Here is a 24947-nt window from a genome sequence, read left to right as displayed (position 1 = left end):
CTAGTTCTCAAAATAAACAAATAGTCACACAAGTGTTTTAGTATGAAATATATATTCTAAACATATATTTATCAAATTTTATCACGAAAACCATCCTCTGGCACTTAGTATTTTTGGCAGTAAGAATTATGGCGAAGTTTATTTTGAAAACAAGGTTAAAAATATATTTGTAAGCACTTGCTAGAAAAATATTTTCTAAGTCTTGAGATTTTTAGAAAATTTCGCCAGAGTTTCCCCTAAAAACAGAGGTGTCCATGCTTTTAAGCATATCATTTTCTTTTGAAATCAATCAACAATCACCAATAACCAATTCTTACTTTACCAAGAGCAAAAAAATATATGTCTTTTATTCTAGTCATGAACTTGATATATTTCGAAAACGCGTAGTAACTTGGTAAGACTTTTAGTGGACCTAGTTACCTTCCGAAACGTATTTACTTCTTTAAAAATCATTCTCTTAAAATAATTTAGTGTTTACAACTTGTAAGTAATTTTTACGAAAATTCAACTCTTGAACTCTTCTTGTAAATAAAAGCTTTTTACACTTATTTTACTTACAAAAATTATGTAAGAGTATGTAAAAGTCATAAGCTTTTAGAGATCGGTTCTTGAACTCGGTTTGTTTATAAAAACCTTTTGTAAAACTTGGATTCACATGCTCATCAACTTACTACTTAGTTTATATTTTGTGAAGAACCATTTTTATCAAGTTCATGTCTAGTTAGAAAGTGGTTATTTTTCATAACACATAACCATTTTCTTTTCTTGTTAAATCATGTTTCCCAACATTATTTAACAAGATCATATGGTGATTATTATCACAAAACCAAAAAAATCATCATAAAACTAACAACATACTCATGACTACATCAACTAGTATCATTTATCATCTTCAAGTTAAACTTTCATGTAGAGCTTTATGTTCATCATTCTTGTTCTTGTAATTTAGTGTTCTAGTTCTTGTGTGCTTTAAATATAATCATCATCTACACATTTTAACTAAGAAACAAGATGAACAAGGGTGTACAAGTAACTTACTACTAGCACAAGGCTAGGGTAGAAACTAGTGATGAAGATGATGAGAAAAAGATGAGGAACAATCAAGAACAAAGCTCCCTTGATGCTCCACAAGTAGCAAGCCTTCTTAGAATCACCTTACAAGCTTGAATGAGACTTGAAAATGGAGGATGATGGTGGTTGTATGGTGGTGATGGTGGCGGTTTGGGTTGGAGCCGAAAGAGAGGGGAAAAGAGTGAAGTGAGGGAGTGTTAAATGAGGTATGGTTGTGATCTTGTGCTCCTTACTTATAAAGATACTTCCACATATCTTGTTCATGCTTACAAGCAATAATCCATTAAATAACTTAAATATAATCTTACAAGATATGGGAGACATGGTGAAGATGATATGGTGGGTCCACTTGGGATCGATTTCGGCTAGAGGGGGGGGGGGTAAAGGGGAACATTTTGTAACTAAAGTGAAATGGATAGTTAGTTTTCAAGTAATGTGTTTACATATGTTAGTTAGTGGCTTTTTAGTGGGTGTTAGGGTGTTCGGGGATCACGACAAGCCAAGAAATAGTGAAACAATGTGTTTGGAAAAAATTTAGTGTTCCGGGTAATGTCCGGTTATCCAGTTAGATATTGTCCCGTTAAAGTGTTTAATTATTCTTTATAGTGTCTTTTATATATATTTTTGCAACACAATTAATCCCCGACACTTAGGAAAGTATACAGGACTATTCTGACATATTTTTGCACTTTACTAGTATTTTAAAATGCTGAATTTTATTAATGAGTGCAGAATTCTGTATTTAAAGTGTGTTTTAGGCACTTCCCGGCACTGTAACTATCACCTAGTGACGCAGTTTTATGGTCCTCATTTCCCTACACTCGATACTAGTGTAACATTCTATCTCTGGCTCATTCTGGCCTCAAAAACATTGTCTGTCTAGGTGCTGGCATTGTCAGCATGTTTTCTGGGTTATCCGCTCAGTGTGCTAACTGTGCTTTGTGCATCAAGTTTGTCACTAATGTTTGTATGAAATAAATGAAGTGACAGTGTGAAATATGATGCATATGTATGTATGTAACAGAAAACAGAAAGCAGTTTAATCACAGTTGAATTCAAGCACGGTCATTAAGCACAAATTTAGTATTAATTAAGTGTACTGATACCTGTAAATGTGAGGGTTGTCACATTCTCCCCCCGTTAAGAAAATTTCGTCCCGAAATTTTAGGCTCTGCTTCTAGTTGCAGGGGTCTTGGGAAATAAATGGGGGTATTTCTCCTCATACGATCTTCACGTTCCCACGTGAATTCTGGACCATGTCTTGCATTCCATCAAACTTTGACGAGCTTGACACTACTCCTGCGTGTTTTGTTCACCTTCCAATCAGTGACCTCTACTAGTTCTTCGACAAAGTGGAGCGTGTCGTCGATATGAACTTCGTCAGCAGGAATGACAATTGTCTCTTGTGTTGGACTCTTCTTCAGGTTTGATACATGGAATGTATCATGAACACCATTAAGTTCAGCAGGTAAGTCCAATTTGTATGCTACAAGCCCGATCCTTTGCAGGATTCTGAATGGGCCAATGTAGCGCGCATTCAACTTCCCACGCTTTCCAAAGCGTGCCACACCCTTCCAGGGTGAAACCTTCAATAAAACCATATCTCCAACCTCAAATTCCAGAGGTTTCCTTCTTTGGTCCGCATAACACTTTTGTCGATCGCGAGCCTCTTTGATGCGTTCTCGAATCTGTGCAATCTTGTCTGTTGTCTCTGGGACCAATTCCGGACCAACTAGTTGTCTATCACCTGCATCAGCCCAGCAAATCGGTGATCGACATTTGCGTCCATAAAGAGATTCGAACGGTGCGGCTTGAATACTGGCGTGATAACTGTTATTGTATGAAAATTCGACCAATGGTAGGTGAGTTCCCAACTTCCACCTAAATCCATTACGCAAGCTCGCAGCATATCTTCTAAAGTCTGAATCGTTCGTTCACTCTGTCCATCAGTTTGCGGGTGAAATGTTGTACTTAGGTTCAACTGAGAACCGAATGCTTCTTGAAAGGATTGCCAAATCCTTGACACGAATCTTCCGTCTCTATCAGAGATGTTTGAGAGAGGCACTCCATGTCGTGCAACGATCTCTCTCATGTACATCTCAGCTAGTTTGCTCGTGTTGTCTTTTTCCCTGATTGGCAAGAAGTGCGCAGATTTCGTTAAACGGTCTACTATTACCCAAATAGTATCATGGCCTTTGGGCGTTCTTGGCAATTTCGTTACGAAATCCATTGAAATCTGTTCCCATTTCCATTTGGGTATTTCAGGTTGCTGCAGAAGACCTGAAGGCTTTTGGTCCTCGGCTTTTACCTTGGCGCAAGTTAAACATTTGCTAACATATACGGCAACATCACCTTTCATCCTTGGCCACCAATAGAGATCCTTAAGATCTTGGTACATCTTATCCGCTCCAGGATGAATCGAGTACCGTGACTTGTGAGCTTCATTGAAAATGACCTTTCTCAATCCACCAAACAGAGGAACCCAAATTCGTTTCATGAAGCATAAAGTTCCTTCCTCGTTTGGTACCATCTGCTTCTCCATCCCACGGAGATACTCGTCCTCAAGTAGGGCTGTAAACGAACCGAACGTTCAGCAAACAGTTTATGAATTGTTCGGCGGGAAGTTCGTTTATGTTCGTTTGATTAGCTTAAAGAAAGAACACGAACAAAAAATTTTGTTCGGTTAGCTTAGCGAACGAACACGAACACATGTCTTGTTCGTTCGACTGCGTTCGTGAACGTTCGGTAATATGTTCGGTTACGTTCGTTCGTGTTCGTTTGATTATATTAAAAAAATAATAAGTAATAAACCTTTTATTTAAACATACTAAAACTTAAAACTCTATTTTTTTTCTAAGTTAGCTAAGATTTGGACATTCTAAGACATTTTTGAGAATAATTATGTCTAAGTTAGTTGAACTTGATTCATCGTTTGGTGGTGTGGTAGATTTCTTGTGTTTTGATTTATCATTTGAAGGTTGTATTTAACTACTTATATTCAATGTTTAAGGATAACAATGTTTTTATTTTTTTATTTTTCTAGTTAAGGGTTTGCGTTCATTATTATTTGCTTGCATTCGTTTGTGTTCGAGACCAGTGTTCATGAATTGTTCGTGAACAACTGAATTTCCTTAACGAACGAACATGAACATAAACTTATGTTCGGTATGTGTTCGTGAACCGTTCGCGAACATGTTAATTTCCTTAACGAACGAACATGAACATGGCCTTGTTCGTGTTCGTTCGGTTCGTTTACAACCCTATCCTCAATATTCCTTTCCTTCAGAGCTTCTCTCTGCGCGGCACGAATGCGCAATGAGAGGTCTGTCTGGACGATCATTTCCAAAGCCCTAACCCTTATGGGCTTGATCCTTTCTTTTCGACTTAGGGCATCGGCGACCACATTCGCCTTCCCTGGATGATACTTGATCTCACAGTCGTAGTCATTCAACAGTTCCACCCATCGTCTTTGTCTCATCTTAAGCTCCTCTTGGTCGAATATGTGCTGTAAGTTCTTATGATCAGTGAAGATTGTACATCGCGTACCATACAAATAATGTCGCCAGATCTTCAACGCAAATATCACCGCGCCTAATTCTAAGTCGTGCGTGGTATAGTTTTTCTCATGAACTTTCAACTGGCATGATGCGTATGTTATAACTTTCTGTCATTGCATCAATACGCAACCCAATCCTTGACGCGAGGCGTCACAATATACCACGAAGTCTTCTGTTCCTTCGGGTAGCGATAAGATCGGTGCATTACAAAGCTTGTTCTTCAACAACTGAAACGCTTCTTCTTGTTTATCTCCCCAATCAAACTTCTTGTCTTTCTGGGTTAGGGAAGTCAAAAGTTGAGCGATTTTTGAAAAATCCTCGATGAACCTTCGATAATAACCAACCAAACATAAGAACTGTCGAATCTCGGTTGGCGTCTTTGGAGTTTCCCAATTCCTTATTGCTTCAATCATGGTGGGATCCACATGGATTCCATTTCCATTAACCACATGTCCAAGAAATTGGACTTCGTGTAACCAAAACTCGCACTTCGAGAACTTGGCGTACAACTTCTCCTTTTTAAGTAGTTCCAGAATAGCTCTTAGATGCTGCTCGTGCTCATCCTTCGTCTTCGAGTAGATCAAGATATCATCGATGAACACAATCACGAACTTGTCAAGGTACGACTTACAAACTCTGTTCATTAAATCCATAAAAACAGCTGGCGCGTTTGTCAACCCAAACGGCATCACCAGAAACTCGTAATGTCCATATCGAGTTCTAAAAGCAGTATTGGGAATACTTTCCTCTTGAATTCTCAACTGATGATATCCTGATCGCAAATCGATCTTTGAGTAGTAGCTTGAACCTTGAAGTTGATCGAACAGGTCATCAATTCTCGGTAGAGGATATCTATTCTTGATAGTCAACTTGTTCAGTTCTCGGTAGTCGATACACATACGAAAACTACCATCCTTTTTCTTGACAAACAAAACTGGAGCTCCCCAACGTGAGAAGCTTGGTCTGATGAATCCTTTGTCTAACAGCTCTTGGAGTTGCGTTGACAACTCCTGCATCTCCGAAGGCGCAAGTCGGTAGGGTGCCTTAGCCACAGGCGCGGCGCCCGGGACTAAGTCAATGTGGAATTCGACTTGTCTTTGTGGCGGTAATCCTGGAAAGTCTTCTGGAAAGACTTCAGGATATTCCTTTACAACTGGGATGTCTTCTGTAGGATCGTGTTTCGGACCCAATTGAGTCTATCAGAAGAACTATTCCTGATTTGAACGGCGGAAACAGACAAATCAGGTTCAATTCAGCAAGTATTCACTTTAAATGTTGATTCTATTGATTCTGATGACGTTTACAATCCTGACGACACTTTGGCAGCACTTCGTGGCTCACCGGAAGACAATGACTCAGACAACTAACTTAATTTCGCTCTAAATGACAACCTATATATAGTTGAACTGATTTCGCTCGAACATGCATGAATAACAGGAGCGAAATCAGCACGACAATTTGGAGCGAAATCATACTTAACATATTATGAGCGAAATTAGACCTTTAACCTATTTCGGGCGGAATCAGAATTCTAAGGGGTTTCGCTCCTAATGACAAAATGTCATTTGGAGCGAAAACAACTTTTACATAATTTCTTGATTCTCGTGCCCTGATCTAACCTATTCTACTCTAGACTCGATACAAGACGAAGTCGACAGATGCATGCACCAACAGACTCCCCCTCAGATGTTGACGAGTCGCACGTGTCGAGTCTTTGACAGTGTCATGATTTTGCATCTTCAGACTTGATCAGTCTTCTGAGCTTCTCTTTGAAATGTTTGACATTGAAAGCATCCTCAATCTCTATCTTCTCTTTTCAATCTCTATTGAGCAATTGCAGTTCCAGTGTCAGCACTGGCTCTCACTGCTTCTTCAGCTTTATCTTCAACAAACTCTTTCCCTCAGATGTTGACATCTTTAAATTCATCAGCACCAAATATACACTCCTCCTCAAATGTTGATTCTTGAATTTTTCTTAGGATCGACAAACCCAGCTCTAATTCAACCTGCATAAAACTCTACCACAAACATAAGTTTTATGGTAAACATTTAAGCATCCAGACAACACTTGTAGATCCTATCACACCCTGATCTATCAATTCATTTCTGATGAACCACTTGCAAAATTTTAATTTTAAATCTTTCACATTCAACACTCCCAAACCAGATGTCATCATGTTTAGCACTTGGGATTTTGAAAATCAGCTTTTCAATATCAGTCGTCGAAAATCTTTTTGTATTTTTCAAAATTTATGCTAAAACACACTAAAAATCTTTTTGGAATTTTGAAAGAAAGTAAATGCAATAAAGAGACTATTTACAGACATTATTTTTGTGAGTTTGTGTAAGAGGATCATATCAGTTTATGAGACAAATCACTAACACCGTTAAGCTTCATTTCATTTTAAGTTTTAAACGATTCACTTAGATTGTCAGTATACTGATCCACTTAAATTTTCACACAAAGTTCAACTGTTTCGAGATACGAAATTAGTGTTTTAGAGACTTAAACTTATTCGCGTGTCCCACCTCAGAATATACTCCCGTATCCAGATCCCAATATTCAGTCTTACAGGTGAGTATACCTAGATGATATCTGTAAGGGGTTAATATGCGAGGGCCGTGAGAGCTCAGGTCGATACTTCCGTATACGCAAAGAGATGACGGCTTTGACTTCTAGTGGGTCCCCTTTAGAGGATCTTTTCTTACAACAGCAATGACTATCAATTTTATTGTTTCATCAATTTGCTGAGGGCGGTGTTGTATTTCAAGCATTTGCAGAAAGTATTATACGGGGACTGGGTCAGTATTTCTATACAGCAGAAGTCCCGAGATAATACCCCAGATATCACTAACCATAAAGACCTAGTATCTCAGAAAGAGGGACCTTTCAAACAAGATTTCGGGGGTTACCCATATATCCAAGAAGTTGTTCCCACGAACTAAGCAAGTTTGAATTTTAGGTTTATATCTCGTCACAATCTACTAAATGTGCAAAAACCTACTGGCATATCCGCAGTGAGATTGTTTATCACATTTTAACTTTCCAATTCTTTAGCATGTTGTGACAGTCCACTAATATACTATCATTTCCTCTTTTATACAACAAAACTCATTTTTGTTTTTATCATGTTTTTGGCTTTTTCAAATTTTCTAATGTTTTTGGATTTTCTGAAATTTTCTACTCCCCCTAAAATGCAAACACATTAAAGAAAATTGAAAACAAACTGTACAGAAATATGACAACCGATATCAAATCACCTCAAATCGCCATCCATTTGGCATAAACAATCCGAACTCCCCCTATCAACAAACTATTTTCCCATTTAGATTTCAAAACATTTAAGTTTGTTTTAATCAAAATGGTTTTTCCGAAAAATAAGTTTGGTTGATTTTACCACTTGTAGGTATACTATGGGAATGTTCGGGGATGTGGTTCATCATATTGTCTTTCAACCACTAGTAGGAGAATGCAAGTACAAATTAATGTCCTTGATTTACAATATGCAATAATGCACAATCAAATATTCTTACCACCTGTAAGTAAAACACAAACAAACCTTTTTACCTCTTGTACGATGACATTACCGAATAAAACTTCTCAAGAAAGATGCCGATTCATGATCCATGATTACAAACTTGGGATCTCCGGCAAGTCAGGTTTTTCTATTCAAAGAAAATATCCACCCAGGCCTGACCAGCCTTGGGTGTCACCGAGTCACCATCACTCGGTTTCTTACCTCCTCTCTTCTTTTCATAAAACTCTTTAACCCCTTTGACTTTTCGGTCAATCATCTTACCAAAGATATGCTTTACCTTGGGGTTAAAGACTTTCTCAGCATCAAAATCCTGTTTATCAGAATAAAATTGGTTAGAAATTTCAACTTTACCAATTTTCTTCTTATAATTTTTAGCCCGAAGTGATGGAAAATCCTCATCATTCACAATCGGAACTGATTTTTCATCTTTTAAAATAGCTTCACTTTTTGAAACAACCTGTGGCTCATCTGACTTTGTGGAGTCAGATTCATCGCAGAAGATAGCTCCTCTGATTTTGACCTATCAGAATCATCGCTAGAACTTCCACTAGACTTCTTAACAACCCATTTCTGGTTATCAGATTTAGCTTTCTTCTGATAAAACTTGTTCGAACATTCACCAATTTCAAAAGTAGAATATTTAAACAGTTTAGTTCTATCAATCGGTGGTTCAAACTCAACTACTTTCTCTTTCAGTTTACGAGAAACTCCCTGTTTTGATTGTATTGCCTTAGAACACTCCCTGGCAATATGTCCAACTTTGTTGCATTGGAAACAGGTTCTCGTATCTTTCTTCTGCTCCGTCATCTTCTTCATTTCATCTTGCTTCTTTGCAAGAAACTCATTGTTTGACTGCCTCCAGAATTCTTTCTTTTCTTCTTCATCAGCTGACGTTCCTGAAACAAATGTCATATTTGATTTAAAATCACGAACATATTTTTCATTTTTCTGTTGGAATAAATCCCAATCCTTTCTTTTTGAAATTACAGTTAGGATTTGGTTTCTTGTGAAAACCTGAACCAGAACTGTAACCTTTTTTCTTGTTTAGTCTTTGTTGTACTCTTGAGGTGTATTTTTTAGGTTATTCATTAAGATGTAAATCTTTTATTTCAGAAATATTAATTTCTGTTAGTTTGAAAACCTTTTTAATCATTTCAGTTTTGACACCTCTTATTGGAAATTCCTCATCAGAATATAATTTGTCAAAATCATTCAAAGTGTAAGCAACTTTAAACGGTTCATCATTCAAATTAGATTTTGATAACATGAATTCTTTGTCATAAACTATTTTGCCCTGTTTTTCTGTTTGACCCGAAGTGCTTGACTCAGACTTTGACTCTAAACTAGACTCCGAGTTTGACTGTTCTGTCTCATCATTATCTAACACATGATCCACTACTTTCTTCATCAATTGAGATTGTTGATCAGTGTCAGACGATGTAAACACGACATCAATACTATCTGGCAAGTTTACTGACGACTCCGACTCCCACTGCAAATTTTTTGCCTTTTTGACTATTTCATCATTTGGATTTCTAGCCAAATATCCATTTTCCAGCGGGGGTGGACACTTGTTGTAACTGACACTTTGTTTCTTACTAGAATCTTTCTTGTCAGTCTTTTTCTTTGTGTCACTCTTCTTTTCAACTTTCTTCTCAGGAGCCTTTCCTTCAGCATCTTTTCCAGCATCTTTTTCTTCAGTTACTTCATCTTCTTCCCATGCCCTCATACCTTCAACAGTGGGATATATCATGTCAATGACATAAGAAGTACATGAGTAACTTTTCAATAAATGGTTAACTCTTTCAGTTTCGATTCTTTGAAGTTCCAGTTTCTGTTCAAGAGCAGCACACTTCTCGATGCAGTTGTTTATAACTTTCTGCTTGATCATGAAAGCTCCCTGAAGTATCTTCATTGCAGTTGCTTGCTCTTCACTAGTATTGTTGTACATGTTCATTGCTTTGTTAAGCACATCATATGACTCCTTCAACCTGTTCATATTGTGAATCAAAGAACTGTTTTGTTTCTTTACAGCTTCACAATTTTCACAAATCACTGGACTCTTCTTTGCAATGGCTTCTTCATTAATCTCGAACTTTGGAACTTCATTCACTTTTTATCGGACCACCGGAGCTTCATCATCACTGCTCACCGGTGTCTTTACCTTTTTCTTTTTCTTCTTTGCTTTCTCATCTTCACTATCGCTTTCAGCCATCATCTTCAGATGTTTTGCCATTCTTCATGCATAATACTTAGCTCCATCATCATCACTATCATCTTCAACTCTTGCAACAAAAGCTTTGTGAGCTGTATGGGCTGTGGCTTGATCTCGAATATAATCATCCCAAGTGAAATTCTCCCAGCTAAAACCCTCGGGTAGCTTTTCATCATCTTGATCGATCAAACAAGCTTTTCCATCAGCTGAGACATATTTATCCCAGTTGAATGGTTTCTTTTCATCTTGATTAACCACACAAGCTCTCTTTCCAGAATCTTCAATCACATTTCTTCCAAGTGCAGTTTGAGCTTGATGTTGATGTTGTTGAGATGGTTGTTGAGCAACTTGATGGTAGATGGCTTTTCGGTAGTAATCATTGTTATTGTTGAAAGGATTCTGAGCTCCACTTGTTTCGCGGTTGGTGCACTCCCTCTTGAAGTGACCTTTCTCCCTGCAACGAAAACAAGTGACTTTAGATTATCTCTCCCCGTGATCTGCTTGAATTTCTCAGCTCTCCTTAATACGCTGGCCAAACACCATTTTATGTCCATCAGCTCCATCTCTTCAGCATCTATCTGGTCGTAATCCTCCTTTGTTAGCATTGGATTCCCGATATGACCTTCAACAAAACAACTGTAAGATTCTAAAACCATTCCCAATAAAGACATTTGATTTTTAGCAACTTCGTCTGAATAATCTTGATCATTCTCAAGATTTAAAACAATATTGCATTGAAGTTTTCTTGCATTCTTTGTTGCTGAAATATTTGGATCAAATGATGGAAATGATGAGAAACTTGTGTTGCTGCTTGATCCTTTTGATGAACTTCCGGTTGAATTTTTGGCATTGTAAGCAGTTTCCACTTTTGGAGATAAATTTGTGGATTTCTCATTCACCCCTGATTTGTAGTACAATCCAATATCCTGTTCACCATCGAAATCTTTCATTCGAATAATCTTTCGTTGCTCCATCTCTTGAGCTTCCAGCTTCTCAATGAATTTACTCAATGTGAGCGTGTTGAATCCTTTCTTGTTTCTAAGCATCATCAGATATGTTCCCCAAGTCTCATGTGGTAACGCATCTGCAAGTTTTTCAATCAACTCTTCATTATCTTTTTCGATGCTCAATCTTCTCATGTTGGCTAAAAGATTGCAATATCTTTCAATAATTTGCTTTGTGCTTTCATTTTTCAACCCATGAAACAAATCAAACTCTTTCTTCAGAAGTGATTTCTTGTTCTTGACCATCTCCTGACTACCAACAAACTTTGAACGCAACGCTTTCCAAATTGAATAAGAACTTCCGTTGTGTTGCAACAAGATCATAATGTCTTTCTTTACAGCTTGTTGTAACGGATTCAGCATCATCTTCTCATCTTTGTATTTCTTTCTGTTTTCAGCACTCAGATCTTTAAGAGGAATAATTTCCTCATCATCATTTGTCGGTCTCACATACTTCGTCTCAACACACTCCCAAGCGTCTAGGTAATTAGCTTGTACCCAGTTTTCGAAACGACCTTCCCAACCTTTATATTCTTCAATGTTCATGAGTTTGGGCGGTTTTTGCATTGTTCCCGTTTCGTTTTCTAGCATTGTGTTCTGTGTAATAGTGATTGGGGTAACTGGAGTAGCGAATGCATTGTAGAATTCTTCGTCCATTTTTTCAGATTTCAGAATTTCACACAAACAGTCTTGTTTCGAGCGAAATCAGCAATATAAGTATGATCACTGATTGGAGCGAAATCAACAAGTACCACAGGAGCGAAATCACCAAGTGATTTGGAGCGAAATCACTAATTGATCAGGAGCGGAATTAACCAGTTCAATAGGAGCGAAATCAGAAATTATCCTGGAGCGAAATCAGAATAACTTTGGAGCGAAATTACGTTTTAGAGCGAAATCAAACTATAATTTCGAGCGAAATCATATATGACGCCATCCCTTCTCGAACACGTTTCAAGCGAAATCACAAATATTTCAAATTTAAATTCGAATTTGCTGATGAAACTTTCAAGGCTTTGTTAGATACTGATTCCGAGCAACATGTCCAAAAATCAGATCAATTCGACAACTTTATCCCGGTCAAATTGTAAAAGACAGTGTAGAAGGTGTAGAAAAACAGAAATTTCGGCTGAATTGGCAAGAGCTCTTCCTCCTTAGCTCTGATACCACATGTAGGATCGTGTTTCGGACCCAATTAAGTCTATCAGAAGAACTATTCCTGATTTGAACGGTGGAAATAGACAAATCAGGTTCAATTCAGCAAGTATTCACTTTAAATGTTGATTCTATTGATTCTGATGACGTTTACAGTCCTGACAACACTTCGGCAGCACTTCGTGGCTCACCGGAAGACAATGACTCAGACAACTAACTTAATTTCGCTCTAAATGACAACCTATATATAGTTGAACTGATTTCGCTCGAACATGCATGAATAACAGGAGCGAAATCAGCATGACAATTTGGAGCGAAATCAGACTTAACATATTATGAGCGAAATTAGACCTTTAACCTATTTCGGGCGGAATCAGAATTCTAAGGGGTTTCGCTCCTAATGACAAAATGTCATTTGGAGCGAAAACAACTTTTACATAATTTCCTGATTCTCGTGCCCTGATCTAACCTATTCTACTCTAGACTCGATACAAGACGAAGTCGACAGATGCATGCACCAACATCTTCAATCTTTGGCTCAGCAGCTTCTTTATCCACAATGTGTGCCAAGAAGGCAACACATCCCTTCTGTAAACACTTCCTAGCTTTCAGACAACTAATGATTCTCAGAGGCGTATCACGCTTTTCTCCATGAACTACGATCGTCTCTCCATCTTCCATTGGGATGCGGATGGTCTTTTCATGACAAACAATCTCAGCTTTGTTGCTTGATAACGAATCCATCCCTACTACCACGTCGAAACTTCCCAACTCGACCGGTAGTAGATCTAAAGTGAACTCGCGTTCTCCCAGCTCATTTACACATCCTCAGATGACTTCATTTGCTTCAACCAGCTTTCCATTAGCCAGTTCAATTGAGTATGGAACGTCTAACTTACTAGCAGTTAACCCAAGCATATTCTTAAATTCTAATGATATAGAACAGATGCAAAGCGTTGGTTTACAGGGAACGTACCAGTGACAACGTTTGGATCCTGGCGCGCTTCCCTTGCGCCGATGTTGAGTACTCTCCCACGGGCTTGATTCAGTTTTGGGCATTCCCTCTTAAAGTGCCCAACATCCCCACAATTGAAACATCCCGATCCTCGACCATTTCCATTTCCATTTCCACCTTGAGCGTTGTTTTGGTTGCGATTTCCATTCCCAGCTTGATTCGCAACATTTCCACAGTTTCCATTTCCGCCATTTCCTCCTTGTTGGCGGTTTCCATTACCATTCCCATAACCTCGATTACCACCACGCCCAGCACCAGTTCCGACCCAACTCGTATCCTTCGTGTGGCCGTTCCTTCCACATGACTCGTATTTCTTTAGTCTGCGTTGACCAGAATGATGGCGCTGGCACGTATCACACTTGGGCAGAGTGCCCATATAACCCTTTCCTTTGTTTTCGACACCGGTTGTGGCCCTGGCCGGTGTGCTCGACTCACTCTTCTTGTTCACATTACTGGTACCTTGCTTGAAGTTTGAAAATTTCTGTTTGTTTTCATCAGACGACTCCACATGAGTCTCTTTCTTCTTCGGTTCAGATGCTGAAAACTTGTTCAACCTAATAGCTTCCTCAGTAAGTGCCACACTGAGATCAATGGCTTCAGCGATCGTTGCAGGCTTGGACGTGGTAACCATGCTCATGATCTGAGGTGCCAATCCCCAGATAAAGCGCTCAACACGTTTAAACTCGGGCGTGACCATGTATGGCACTACATGGGACAAATCATTAAATCTTTGAACATACTCTGCAATCTTAGGGCCTTCCATTCTTAGGTGCCAGAACTCAGTCTCTAGCTTCTGAATTTCGGCACGCGAACAATACTTTCTTCTCATGAGTTCCTTCAGCTCGGCCTAGGTTAACGCATAAGCTGCCGCTTCTCCTAATGTTTGCACTTGCAGATTCCACCACGATAGGGCTCCATCCAGAAATAGCCCTGAGATGTAGGTCACTTGTTGCTCGGGAGTACACTTGTTTCATCCTTAGGACAGAATCTGTCTTTTCAGCCTACCTAACAAATGCAACAGCACCTCCTGTGCTGTCGAAATTCACGGGCTTACAGTCGAGAAATTGCTTGTAGGTGCATCCTGCACATATGTTAGAGTTTACAAATGGTATTAGCAGACGTGCTAGAAATATCCAAATGTATCGTAACATATTTCAAGAGGCTTAACATTACCATTGGGTGGATTGTTATTGCCATTGTTGTTGGTGTTGTTCGAAGTGTTCCTGCTTGTCTCTGCTTGGGAGGTCGCGTATTGCGTGATAGCTGCAGCGATTATCCCTTGGAGTTCCGCCTCATTAGTAGGCATGTGTATGTTCCGGCGTGGAGGCATCTTCTAAAAGGGTGATCAGGTCGGTCAGGTCATATTAAGTAAATAATATGCGTACGTAATAATAGTCATCAAGCACATAACATATCATGTTATAAAATTAAAACAAATAATCCAACAACGCATATAATGAGAATACCACGATTGAGCTATCATAAAATCAAGACCACAATACAATGTTTACAAGTTTTGTAACTGTATTGTACATCAAAAGTGACTAAGGGCCACATCGCCCTTGTCTGAACTATCTAGTCATCTACAACAACCAAAAACTAAATATCAAAAGTCATGACGTCAAAATGCGGTCTTCAAGATGCTGTGTAGTCAGCACAGTCGTGGTCTTCTCACCAAAAGTCTACCTGCATCAAACCAAAATATACCTATGCTGATGGCGGAGGAGGAGGAGGAGGAGGAGGAAAACGAGAGAAAAGCAGACGACGCATGAGCAACCAATCCTCCTATAAGGCACGACAGACGCGCAACAAATATGCAATCTGCTGCTCAGATGTCAAGAAACGAACGTCTGAATCAGGGGAAAGCGAATGAGGAGCGTGTGGTGCTGCAAAGGGGGTCTGACAATGACATGGAGGACGTGGAGCTCTCTCCAACTCCTGAATACGACGTGTCAATGCATCCTGCTGCATCATCAAGGATGTAAGTATGTCCTCCGTAGTGTACCCAACATGGTACGGGTGGTACGGATCTGATACTGGTATAACAGGGGGCGTAGTCCACAAAAATGGCTCGCTCGATGGTATAAAAGATGGTGCAGTAGGTGGTGCAACATGAGGAAACTGGGACGTGAACGAAAAAGATGATGACGGTACGGGTGGAACAGAAACAGGCGGCTGCCTTGATGACCCATCTCCAGGATGAGGTGGCGGTATGTCCTGGAGGAATATGATGGGGAGATCAGTACGATGAACATCAGTGGTGAGTGGGGGAAACAATGGAATATCAGTGGGTGCAGAAACAGGTGCTACGGGAGGAGTGACAAGTAGCACAAACGGTGGGTAATCGTCATCGTCCTCGATCCACCCGTTGCGGGTGTCGGCATAACAAGGATCTATGTGCGCGGCGAAAGGTGCACGGTCAATCAACGCCGGCACGAGATCAGGTAATGGTACATCAATGACAGGATCATCCACCAATGGTGGTGCAGCAATGGGTAGGTCACCAATGGGTGGTACAAAAGCTAGTGCATCATCAAAAGCAGGGTCGTGCTCTGGTGCAGGATCAGGAGCGACAACAGGCTCTGGGGCCATGACAGGCTCATGGTCAACAAGGTCCATGTCAAAATCAGCAGGGATGTCAAACAACGGATCAATGGGAGCTACGGGCGCCTCTAAGGGATGGTCCATATGAATAAACTCGATCTCCTGGTCAGGATCGAAGTCAGGGGGAAAAACTGGATCAAAATCCTCATCGACCTCATGGTCAAACTCGAACTCATGTGATGGACCAGGTGCAACTGACATCGCCATGTCGGGGTCGGCGTCAGGAGAGTGATGCTGCACACTCTGGTCGAGCAAAGACGCAGATGCCACAGACTCCAGTGAATCTAGGACATGTGAACCAAGAGAAGCCTCCTCTACAGGTGCCTCAGCAATAGGAAGGATAACGTCAGCATCAACCGGGGCCCCGCCCTCATAGTCGTCCTCAGGCGGACCCTCCTCGAACAGATCAATGTCGTCATCAGATACGACATCGAGTGGCACATCCACCACGGGGAAAGCAGCAAGCAGAACGGGAGCAGGGATCACCGCAAGAGGTAGATCCCCAGCAGGAATACCATCAGCAGGCTGTATCTAAACTCCGACGTCTGGCAGAGCGAACGGTTGAAAATCATCGTCATCAGTGCTAGTGGTGTCTGATGTATATACGTCTCCCTCTGATGGTATATTGTCGTCTGACACAACTGCCATGGGTCCACTGTGTCCGATACTCCCGTATCTGAAGATGATGACATGGTGTCTGTAACACAACCACACATATGCACATATATCAACATGGAATCAGATAAACATGTAAGTCACAATAAAACAAACAGGTAATCCTCCTAATCTAGGGAGACTACCCTCCCAGTCTCTCAGACTGGACTTCCTAGCCTCTCAGACTAACTCCCTGGTCTCTAAGACCATCCTCCCAGTCTCTAAGACTAAACCTCCCCAATCTCTAAGATTGAACCCCTCAGCCTCTAAGACTGAACCTCCCCAGCCTCTAAGGCCGAACCTCCCTAGCCTCTAAGGCTGAACCTTCCCAGCCTCTAAGGCTAAACTCCCTCAGTCTCTAAGACTGAACCATAAATTTTGAAAAAAAAAGTGTTTTTATGCCTTTTATTTGTAAAAATGTTTTATATCTTGGATCTGGACGTTTAGTGTATGCAATGTAAAAATGTTTTCGTGAGAACCCTAGTGATCATAGTCTAGACTTGAGAAAGAATCCTAGTTCCCTATGATCGATGCTCTGATACCAAGCTGTCACACCCTGGCTTTTGTGGAAGCGTGGGTTTATTTGGTGTGACTTCTTAATACCATAGCACAATCGTAACAATGCTATATGAATTAAAACACATGATAGTCATCCATTCATAAAGTTTTAAAAGTTACCACGACAACATTGTTTTAAAAGTCGACACATGAAACAAAATACAATCATGACATAATTAAAAACATGTTCATACGATATGACAAAAGACTTGACTAGAAATACGGTTTAAGACTTGTAACCCGTCCAGGCAAGGGTCACACCTCCTAAACCTGGATGACATCATTATTCCCTACGCAGCATGACGTGATTGCATACCTTGCCAGATCCACTAATTTCCTGAAATACATGTAGTTTGAAAAATCAACATAAAGTTGAGCGAGTTCATGTAAAAGTGAGTATGTATAAACCTTTCATGTATGAATAAAAGTCCCTGGTATGTAGCAATAAGGAAAAAGAGATCACCAATGGGTTGCAAAGCCACTGGTATGTGTGAGAAAGTGCAGGAAAACTCAAACCTGGAAAATTTGTTACCGGGCTTCGGATAGAAGACACAGTCACCTCTATGGGCCGCCCCGGCCTCACGGGTGTGGGCTCGCTACACCCAAATAGATCTATCACTCTTGTGTCCCTCAGTCCTAACAACGAGGATTAATGGTCTTAAGTGTTGTACCCACCCCTCACATGATCTAGTATTATAAACCCTCCCTACGCTATCCATACCATGTAAGTAAAAGTTTGTAATATTTGTCGCATGTATTTCACCCCCGAAGTATAAAACTGAAAACAGTAAAGAGAAAAGGGGGACATGAACTCACAGAAGTGCGTATCCTGTAACGTCAAACTCAAACTCGATCTGCTGCGTGACGACCTACACGTACTAATGTCTATTAGACGAATGGGCCGTGCCTTGGCTTAGGGTTTAGCGTTTTGAGTTGCGTTACTTCGATATTATACTTGTTAAAATAATATTAATTAGTTTAACTTAACTTTTGTTTCGGGAAAATAGTTAGGAAACTATTTCGTATTCACACTTCTCAGATATTTTATATGTGTATTTCCTGCCCAAGGATGGGGGTATTTATACTTGTACACTTTATAATTCCGAAAAATATATACGTTAAGTCCCACTTAGAAAATATATATAATTTACTTGTCTAAAACATCTTAATTCCAAAATATACATATTTTTCCCAAAAATACTATATTTTACTTCATAAACTTTCCAAAATAATATTTTACCAAAAATATACGTATAAGAGTATTTTTCCGAAATATACGTAAGTCACGTTTTAGCGTTTTGTATTGCTTTAACAACTGCGTAACTTAAATATTTATTTCGTGAAGGTTTTGAGTATTATTTTGGAGTCGTAATTTCATGGTATACATAAGTTATATTATTTTACCCTAAAAATAGTATAACAAGTTCTCAAAATAAACAAATAGTCACACAAGAGTTTTAGTATGAAATATATATTCTAAACATATATTTATCAAATTTTATCACGAAATCCATCCTCCGGCACTTAGTATTTTTGGCAATAAGAATCATGGCGAAGTTTATTTTGAAAACAAGGTTAAAAATATATTCGTAAGCACTTGCTAGAAAAATATTTTCCAAGTCTTGAGATTTTTAGAAAATTTCGCCAGAGTTTCACCTAAAAACGGAGGTGTCCATGTTTTTAAGCATATCATTTTCTTTTCGAAATCAATCAACAATCACCAATAATCAATTCTTACTTTACCAAGAGCAAAAAAATATATGTGTTTTATTCTAGTCATGAACTTGATATATTTCGAAAACGCGTAGTAACTTGGTAAGACTTTTAGTGGACCTAGTTACCTTCCGAAATGTATTTACTTCTTTAAAAATCATTCTCTTAAAATAATTTAGTGTTTACAACTTGTAAGTAATTTTTACAAAAATTCAACTCTTGAACTCTTCTTGTAAATAAAAGCTATTTACACTTATTTTACTTACAAAAATTATGTAAGAGTATGTAAAAGTCATAAGCTTTTAGAGATCGGTTCTTGAACTCAGTTTGTTTATAGAAACCTTTTGTAATACTTGGATTCACATACTCATCAACTTACTAGTTAGTTTATATTTTGTGAAGAACCATTTTTATCAAGTTCATGTCTTGTTAGAAAGTGGTTATTTTTCATAACACATAACCATTTTCTTTTCTTGTTAAATCATGTTTCCCAACATTATTTAACAAGATCATATGGTGATTATTATCACAAAACCAAAAAAATCATCATAAAACTAACAACATACTCATGACTACATCAACTAGTGTCATTTATCATCTTCAAGTTAAACTTTCATGTAGAGCTTTATGTTCATCATTCTTGTTCTTGTAATTTAGTGTTCTAGTTCTTGTGTGCTTTAAATATAATCATCATCTACACATTTCAACTAAGAAACAAGATGAACAAGGGTGTACAAGTAACTTACTACTAGCACAAGGCTAGGGTAGAAACTAGTGATGAAGATGATGAGAAAAAGATGAGGAACAATCAAGAACAAAGCTCCCTTGATGCTCCACAAGTAGCAAGCCTTCTTAGAATCACCTTACAAGCTTGAATAAGACTTGAAAATGGAGGATGATGGTGGTTGTATGGTGGTGATGGTGGCGGTTTGGGGTGGAGCCGAAAGAGAGGGGAAGAGAGTGAAGTGAGGGAGTGTTAAATGAGGTACGGTTGTGATCTTGTGCTCCTTACTTATAAAGATACTTCCACATATCTTGTTCATGCTTACAAGCAATAATCCATTAAATAATTGAAATATAATCTTACAAGATATGGGAGACATGGTGAAGATGATATGGTGGGTCCACTTGGGACCGATTTCGGCTAGGGGGTGGGTAAAGGGGAACATTTTGTAACTAAAGTGAAATGGATAGTTAGTTTTCAAGTAATGTGTTTACATATGTTAGTTAGTGGCTTTTTAGTGGGTGTTAGGGTGTTCGGGGATCACGACAAGCCAAGGAATAGTGAAACAATGTGTTTGGAAAAAATTTAGTGTTCCGGGTAATGTCCGGTTATCCAGTTAGATACTGTCCCGTTAAAGTGTTTAATTATTCTTTATAGTGTCTTTTATATATTTTTGCCACACAATTAATCCCCAGCACTTAGGAAAGTATACAGGACCATTCTGACATATTTTTGCACTTTACTAGTATTTTAAAATGCTGAATTTCATTAATGAGTGCAGAATTCTGTATTTAAAGTGTGTTTTAGGCACTTCCCGGCACTGTAACTATCACCTAGTGATGCAGTTTTATGGTCCTCATTTCCCTACACTCCATACTAGTGTAATATTCTATCTCTGGCTCATTCTGGCCTCAAAAACATTGTCTGTCTAGGTACTGGCATTGTCAGCATGTTTTCTGGGTTATTCGCTCAGTGTGCTAACTGTGCTTTGTGCATCAAGTTTGTCACTAATGTTTGTATGAAATAAATGAAGTGACGGTGTGAAATATGTATGTATGTAACAGAAAACAGAAAGCAGTTTAATCACAGTTGAAATCAAGCACAATCATTAAGCACAAATTTAGTATTAATTAAGTGTACGGATACCTGTAAATGTGAGGGTTGTCACAAACTTCAACTAATGAAGAAAGAGAAGAGGGATGGACACGGGGCCGTGCCCAATGGACACGGGGCCGTGCCCGAGCTTCTGTTCAGGCTATAAATAGGGGTGCTTGGCTCACTTGCAAATCATCCCTTGGCACACCACCTCTCTCACACTTCACCTACACTCCACCACCACCACAACACCATCATCCACCCCCATCATCCATCATCCATCATAGAGTGTGTGAGTCGTCTCGGGATCCAAGATTGATCGTAAGAGTTCTTGACAATCAAAGGCGATGTTTGCCTAAGTCTCTTACATCACTTGGTGAAGACAAGCATTTAGTGTAATACTTTTTGTTTTTAATCTTTTCGCACTTTTTATTTGGTTATGTATTAATGAATTTAATAACTAGTTTTATATGTTGAAGGTGATTCTTCCTTATCATTTGTCCGTGGTGTCTTGGCATTATTTTACTGTCTATATAAAATAAAAGATTTTCACCATTCATATCTCCATGGTCTATATGGAGATATGTTGGCTACCTGGTCGGGGGTTAAGGGAATGGTTTGGAAAGAATCTTGCCATTGTTCAGTGTATAGATCCTGCAAAGGACCTGGGTCAAATTTAGTAGGACCTCCTTAAATACCCAATGGTATTGGATGGCGGGGGTCCAAACTCTTTGATCCCCTCATATATAAACTACTATTAAAACTTTAACCCGGCTACTTAGAACTGTATCCCTGCTGACTCAGACTACTTAGCCGAGGGTAACATCACCTTCAAAAGAGGGGCCTACCACATTGTGCATTAACAACTTAATTAATTATCTTTCAATAATCCAACCCTTTAGGATTGTATCCTTGCTGACTCAAACTACTGGGTTGAGGGTAACGTCACCTTCAAAAGAGGGGCCTACTACAATAACTAAGATAATCTCTTAAAAAGTGCAAAAGTGCGGAAATAATCAAAGGTTACACTAAAGGCGAGTCGGATCCAAGTGATTCATCTTGTCTATCTGTTTTTACTTTTATTTTATTTTTCAGCAGTTTAGTTAGTTTTGTTTTTCTAGTTTAAAAATATTTTTCTAACTTTTCATTTAATTAGACGTTGAGGATAAACCGGTACTGAAAGCTCTTGTGTCCTTGGACGACCTCGGTATCTTACCAACACTATACTACGCTAACGATGGGTGCACTTGCCCATATGTGTGTTTAGTGTTAGTAAATATCGTATTTTATAAATTTAAAACTTGGCTAAAAAGTGTAAAAGGGCTTAAAATATATATTAAAAATCTATTACACCTAACGCACATCAAGTTTTTGGTGCCGTTGCCGGGGACACAAGGATTTTAAGAAAGTTAGGAATCAACGGCCTAATCGTTTTTTCTAAATTTTCTGTTTTTTAGGATTTTCTTAATTTTTCAATTTCTGCAGAGCTCAGCACGGGTCGTGCCTGGTCAGACACGGGCCGTGTCCAACATTATTACTGGCAGTTTTTATTTTCCGAGTTACAGAGAGTTGAGCACGGGGCCATGTCGGTGCAACACGGGGCCGTGTCGAACTCCCCTGTAATAGGGATCCGGGAAACAATCACTGTATCTCCGACCACGGGCCGTGTTCACCTGAACACGGGGCCGTGGTAAAGCTACTGACCAACGTTCTTTTTGTTTTTATTGCAGGACTAGGAACCCAGGCGCCATATCTGAACTCTCCACGTAGTGTATGAGCTCCACTTCTAGTAGAGACATAAAAGGACCCCTAGACGAACCCGAACGCTTTCTAAGAAAAAGACTTAAAGCTAAACACCAAGAGAAAGTTTCGGGGGACCCACCTCCAATGGCGGACCAACGTACCCTCATGGATTACCTACGACCCACCGTAGGTAATCTCATCGCCGCTATCAACGCACCGAATGTCGAAGCCAACAACTTTGAACTTCGGCCACATTTGATACAAATGCTTCAAAACTCCGCAACCTTCCATGGGCTTGCGGACGAGGATCCCCATCTACATATTACTAATTTCTTAGAAATGTGTGATACCTTTCGGATCAATGGAGCATCAAACGACGCCACCCGCCTTCGAATGTTTCCTTTTTCACTAAAAGACCGAGCTAAGGCTTGGCTTAATGCCCTCCCAGTTGGCTCGGTAAACACCTGGGATGAACTGGCCCAAAAGTTTCTAAATAAGTTTTCCCTCCTGCTAAAACGGCTAAATTAATGACTGAAATTAATACATATTCACAAGAGGATGGGAATCCTTATATGAAACTTGGGAAAGGTTCAAGGAGCTACTAAGAAAGTGTCCTCATCACTCTCTTGCGGTGTGGCAACAAGTATCCACTTTCTACAATGGGTTGTTGCCACACACAAGACAAACACTTGACTCTAGCTCCGGAGGACTTTTAGGTAATCGTCGCCCAAATGAAATATATAATCAAATTGAGGAAATTGCTCAAACCAATTTTCAGTGGCACACTCCCCGAGGCAATAAATCTATTGCCTCGGGCAATAAATCTATTGCCTCGGGCGCCCATAAGGTCGATGAAAGCACTTCTTTACAAGCCCAAATCGAGGCCCTTTCTTCAAAAATCAAAAAGCTAGAAATGGCAAAAACAGCCTCGGTCATGGCTTGTGAAGGGTGTGGTGGGCCACATGAAAATTGGAGTTGTATGAAAGAGGTAGATGATCAAATAGAGTCGGTAAACTACATTGATAATAGACCTAGGCCGTCGGGTCCTCCAACGGGTACCTACAACCAAGGATGGCGTAACCACCCTAATCTTGGTTGGAGAGAACCCGACAATGGTAGTAACCAACAAAATCTAAACCAACGAACAAACTTTCAACAACCAAGAAACGAATCACAAAATTTCTCTCAACAACAAGGTGGACGAGAAAGGCTTGAAGATACTGTATCCCGATTCATCTCTGACACCGAAAAGAAAAACTCGGATCGATTTCAACAATTGTAATCGAATTTTAGAAATCAACAAGCTAGTATACAAAACATTGAAAAGCAATTAAATCAAATAGCTCAAAATTTATCCGAGAGACCACAAGGCGCGTTACCAAGTAATACTGAAACCAACCCAAAGGCGCAAGTAAATCTCATCACCTTGAGAAACCGTACCGTGGGTCCCGAAGAGGTTCCATTACCGCCAACTGAAAGAAGCCAATCGAGCCAAACCACAACTCCACCCACGCCCCAACAAGAGACGGCTTCTCCACCAATTCAAGAGCCTACTAAGACTCCTCCGGTTCCATACCCCGGTCGGTTAATTCGTCAAAACATCGCTGAGCAATTCGCAAAGTTCGAAAATTTACTAAAACAATTGCATGTCAATATTCCATTTATCGAAGTCCTAACTCAAATGCCTAAATATTCAAAATTTATGAGGGACTTCCTCACTCATAAAAGAAAATTGAATCATTGCAATTAGTTAATTTAGGCGAAGAATGCTCCGCCTTACTACTCAACAAACTCCCGCAAAAGAAGCTTGACCCCGGAAGCTTCACAATTCCTTGCTCAATGGGGAAATCCCTCGTTTGTAATGCACTAGCCGATCTCGGGGCAAGCATAAACCTCATGCCCTCATCAATGTTCATCCGACTCGGCTTAGGGAAAACAAGCCCTATAAAAATTAGCATACAACTTGCCAATAGATCCGTCAAATATCCACAAGGTGTCGCTGAAAATCTACTAGTCAAAGTCGGCGAATTTGTCTTTCCGGCCGATTTTGTCATACTAGATATGGAGGAAGATGCCGAAGTACCACTCATCCTAGGAAGGCCATTCCTAGCTACGGCCCAAGCAATGGTAGATATGAATGATGGAACACTAACATTGAGGATTGGAGACGAGGAAATGAAGTTTGGAGTAGGAAAAAGAGTAGAAGACGACGACCCGGTCAACTACATGAAGGTCATTGACTCGAGTTTGGATTACGCTCTCCGACGGTGTAGCATGGGATGCAAAACATCCCACTCGGG

General features: G+C 39.6%; 1 non-coding gene across 1 annotated transcript; it reads right to left on the bottom strand.

Annotated features, from left to right (window-relative positions):
* Nucleotides 1-23168: 23168 nt before the first annotated feature.
* Nucleotides 23169-23274, bottom strand: LOC118486050. The gene has a single exon (XR_004877906.1). It is a non-coding gene; the product is annotated as a small nucleolar RNA R71 (small nucleolar RNA).
* Between the last annotated feature and the right edge of the window lie 1673 nt (nucleotides 23275-24947).

This window comes from Helianthus annuus, chromosome 13 (genome assembly GCF_002127325.2).
Source record: "Helianthus annuus cultivar XRQ/B chromosome 13, HanXRQr2.0-SUNRISE, whole genome shotgun sequence".
Lineage (NCBI taxonomy): Eukaryota > Viridiplantae > Streptophyta > Magnoliopsida > Asterales > Asteraceae > Helianthus > Helianthus annuus.
Note: the sequence above shows the minus strand (reverse complement) of the source record. Positions and strands in the feature narration are given on the sequence as shown.